Source organism: Pseudorca crassidens, chromosome 18 (assembly GCF_039906515.1).
Source record: "Pseudorca crassidens isolate mPseCra1 chromosome 18, mPseCra1.hap1, whole genome shotgun sequence".
Lineage (NCBI taxonomy): Eukaryota > Metazoa > Chordata > Mammalia > Artiodactyla > Delphinidae > Pseudorca > Pseudorca crassidens.
Genome location: NC_090313.1, coordinates 75,644,447 through 75,648,833, shown reverse-complemented (window position 1 = coordinate 75,648,833; position 4,387 = coordinate 75,644,447). Strand labels below are relative to the sequence as shown.

Genomic DNA, 4,387 nt, shown 5'->3' with positions numbered 1-4,387 from the left:
CTATAAAAATATCACCCAAGTATTTACCATGTGCACATGGTGAAAAATTTGCCTGAAGTTCACCAACTTTGGAGCAGAAGTTAGATGAGATGAAACACTCTATAAGGAAGCCCAAACCGCACCCTGGACCCTACCCTGTTCATTTAGGGGAGAGGACTCCGAGAAATGTCAGAGCCACTGGCTGAGAAAACGGTGAAAAAGGAATTACAAGCCCCACGTGGAGCCATTTGTGCCTCACCCTCACCCCGCAGCGAACCAAGACTTCATGGCAGTTCCTTTCTTTCTTTTTTAGAGTTTTTGTTTTTGTTATTTATTTATTTATGGCTGCATTGGGTCTTTGTTGCTCGCACAGTCTTTCTCTACTTGTGGCGAGCAGGGGCTACTCTTCTTTGTGGTGCGCGGGCTTCTCACTGCGGTGCCTTCTCTTGTTGCGGAGCACAGGCTCTAGGTGGGTGGGCTCCAGTAGTTGTGGCTCGCGGGCTCAGTAGTTGTGGCTCGCGGGCTCAGTAGTTGTGGCTCGCGGGCTCAGTAGTTGTGGCTCGCGGGCTCTGGGATCTTCCCAGACCAGGGCTCGAACCCGTGTCCCCCGCACTGGCAGGCGGATTCGTAACCACTGCGCCACCAGGGAAGCCCCTTAATGGCAGTTTCAATCCCTCCTAGAAATGTCACCTTTAAAGCAGCCAATCTGCTATTTCCTGATCAAGTCTGGTGAGGTACGACCCCTGCCTCCCCTTCTCCCAAAAGAGATCAGCCTGGCCTGGAACAATCCTTTCTTTTCTTTGGCTAATAGCTCCCCTTCCCCGCCCTCCTTCCCCCTATAAAAACCCCTCGAGCTCCCACCTGGATGGGATGCTGCCCAATTCACGACTCAGCTAACAAAGCCAATCAGATCTTCAAGTTTACTCAGGTGAATTTTGTTTTTATAACAAAACATAAAGCAACTCTACAGCAACAATAATAACCGTTAATGACTTCTTTGCTTTGTCTTGCTACTTTGTATTTCTGTGACAAAATAGGTCTTGAATCACGTGAGCCAAAAGTCACCTCTTGCCTGTAACGCGACCACCGGGCTACAGGGCCCCAAGTCTCGCCTTGTCCGTGGTTCCTGACTCAGCTGCACCTGCAGGGTTGGCTGCGGGAGACGGGACCCCACCGTCGAGCCATAAGGGTAGTTCTCCAGCCACTCTGTACCCCGGGGTGGGGGGTCCCCAACCCTTCACGGCCAGCCCTGAGCTGAGGTTTCTTCTCACCTGGACTGCAGGGAGTCCCATCAGCTTCCCAGAATAAGCTGGACGGGCTTCCTGGGCAGAAGCCTTCACTGATGCAAACTCGGGGCTCCCCTAGGCCACCAAACCGTACGCAGGGCCCTGTGAGAAATAGGTCACTCCTTTGTCCGGAACCCTCCTGTCACGGGCTCAGCTAAACGTTAGCTGCTCTTTCAAACACAGAACCAACTGCCAACCCATATGCAGCAGAGTAACTTGAATGCTAACTTCCCGCACCTTCTGGGGCCCCGCACAGGCCTGTAAGGAGGAAACCAGAGTTAGGTTTGAACCTTGAGGCAGCTCAGTCCATCTCCCTCAGATGCTCCCTGCTGCCTGGCTTCATCCATTGACCCAGATCCCATAGCACTTTCTCCCTCAGGGCTGTCCAGGGATCTGACAGCCTGGGAGACCGTGGCATGCTGAGAAGGCCAGCAGGTGGCCCTGGGGGACAGTCAGGACACTGCGCTGTAGGAGGAAGGGCTGGGGGTGCAGGGGGGCGAGGAAGGAGGGAGGCTCTGTCCACAGAGAGCGCTTACCGCATTCCAGGTGGGGCTCGGCCCTGGGGTGCAAAGACAGCAGGACATGACTCGGCCGACCAGAGGGGCACAGCCGGGGGCCTAAGGCTTGAGCACGAGCAGGTGAGGCACCTACCGGGGATCCTGCAGAGCAAGGACTTTGGGCAGGTGTTTGGGCTTCCAGGAAAGTGTCCCTCTGTGCAAGAGTCGCCTCTGGATAGCTTCTCTGGAGAGCGGGAAACGAAACCAAGGAAATGAGAAAGACAAAGATGGAAACTATGCCGGGCGGGGTAATGGACAGACCACGAGCCGAGGCCAGAAACACGAGGGCTACCGCTGAGCTCTTCTGGGGACTGGCTAGGGGGATGGGGCAGAACTCTTCAGGCTCCGATTTCCTCAGCCACGCAAGGCTCTGGCTTGATTAGGAACAAGCCTACTCTGCACAGGGCCTGAGCCCCAGGCAGGGCACTGAGAGGCAGCTACGGTTCTTAGCATGGGGATGCTCAGGTCCTGCCCGTGCGCTGTCAGATGGGGGTCAGAGACACCCCAAGGATGCATCGACTTCCAACTGAAGTCACTGATCTCCACGATGCCTTGACACTATCCCCACAAACATGTGTTGAACACACTCAGCTGCAGAGGTAGGAACTCGGGGGCAAGCCCAGCTGACCGTGACATCCCTGGGCTGTGGGTCATTTTCCTTTCATCCCTAGAGTTGCTTCCAAGTTAAGGGAGGCGTTCAGCTGTACACCAGCCCCGTGGAGTCACGGCACTCTGACCAACGCCAATACTCACCAGCCATCTTCAGTGTGAAAATGTAGGTGCAGGCAGTGCCTTGCACTGAAGAGCATTTAATAAGTGTTTTGGGGAGAGGAACACATGCATCACACACTCTGCTTCGGAAACAGATGGATTCTGGAGCTCCCATGTCTCCTAAAAAGAAGGAAGTGCTGCAGCCCAACCCTAGGTGGTACCACAGGGTGACCAGTCTGGAGGCAAGAGCCGGCATCTCCTCCCTGTGTCCCTGGCCGGCATGTCTTCTCTGTGTCCCTGGCGACGATGCACATGACTGTGGAGGAAAAACTAGTTCTAGATCCCTGGGAAAAACACACAAGGAATGAGATGAAACGTCCTACTTAACTGGCCCCTGAACTCTCACAACCTGTTTTTCTGCTCTTTTCTACCTTATAAGCGTCCGTCCAAACTTTCTCCCGCTGTCACACCCACAGCCCTCAGGCCTGGACCTGCCTTCTCACATGTCCCCACCCTATCCGTCCATGTCCCTGCACACTGGTCCCGGCCCATCCACAAAAGAGCTAAAACAGGTTGTTGCTGTCTCACATCAGCCTCAAGGAGCTAAGGTCCTTTGTCTATAAATTCAAGACAGAGAATAAGGCCTGGAGCTCACTGTTTTGACCTGCCAAGTAATTTCTAACTATAGGAAAGAGGCATGCAGGCTTCCAAATACCACTCAGTCACACACACACACACACACACACACACACACACACACACACACACAGAATGACCCAGCATGCACAGCCAGTGGGCATCTAGGTCCTTCGGTGGAGATGTCATTTTGAAATTGCATCTGTAGATCTGGAGGAGAATCTAAGTTTACCCCTTTCTTTCCCAAAGAGAGTTTACTGAACACACAAGAATGCCGGCCGTTGACGCCAAAGCACAGAGGGCCTGACTGAAGGAGTGCATCTGGGGTTTTCGGCTCCACATCAGATTTAAGATACATGAAGATTAAAAACACTGGAACTCACCCAATAAGACAGTGTTGGTTGATCCCATACTAGTGAACTTATTACTTACAAGGGCACAATTCCAATGACTGTGGGACCAGGGGACCGCTGATTTGGGGGCTGGAGCGCTCAAAGAAGGTAGGACGTTTCTTGGTGAGGTGGAAAGCCGGGCAGGTCTGGAAGGTCCCCACTTGTGAAGCGCACAGACGCACATGGTCTCTCTGCTGACCAGCTTTAAGGTGACACTAAGCAGAGATGAGCAAGGGGGTGAGTCAGAATCTGGCTTCAGCCGCCGTGTCCGCACTGACACGCACACAGAGGGAAGCTATGACCCGCTGGCCTGGACCAGCTCCATTCCTGTCCTGTCGCCGAGCCCAAGTTCCAGACTCCGCCGGCCTCTCGGGGCAGCCGAGGAGGCTGCATCTCGGTTGAAGGGGTCTAGGCTCCTGTTCACTGCCCAGTAACAAGCCCTATGAGCCCCAGAACACCCTCCACGCCGGGCCCAGCTCCTGAGTCACCCACAGCAGAGCCCCAGCCTGAGTCACTCCACTGTCATAAATGCCTTCGCATTTCAAAGCTCCTCCTCTGAAAATACTGTCGACAACCACATCACAGCATAGAAACAAGAGCCTTAGAAACCGAATCTCAGAGCGGTGGGGTGAGCACGTGGAAAAGCCGTGTGTGGGCAGCTGACCCCCCACCCAGCAGGTGTTCCGATGGGGAGCGCTGTCCTCAAGGCTCTGCTCCCCCCTCCCCGCCTCCTTCCAGTCCCCAGGAGGGCGTGGACTGAGGGTCCCCCAACCTCTCTGAGCCCCAAGGGCCGGGCGGCTCAAGGGGGTCAGCCTGATTCTCTCTC

The 4,387-nt window shown here is 54.6% G+C and overlaps 1 long non-coding RNA gene across 3 annotated transcripts; it reads right to left on the bottom strand.

The window, feature by feature from the left end:
- Positions 1-910: 910 nt before the first annotated feature.
- LOC137211090 (uncharacterized) lies at positions 911-3,981 on the bottom strand. 3 transcript variants are annotated; one of them, XR_010936882.1, is made up of 4 exons: positions 3,602-3,981; positions 2,576-2,849; positions 1,251-2,006; positions 911-1,132 (listed from the first exon to the last, which is right to left on the bottom strand). It is a non-coding gene; the product is annotated as an uncharacterized lncRNA (long non-coding RNA). The 3 variants fall into 3 exon arrangements; XR_010936881.1 differs by having other exon boundaries at positions 911-1,523; positions 1,917-2,006; XR_010936880.1 differs by having other exon boundaries at positions 911-2,006.
- Between the last annotated feature and the right edge of the window lie 406 nt (positions 3,982-4,387).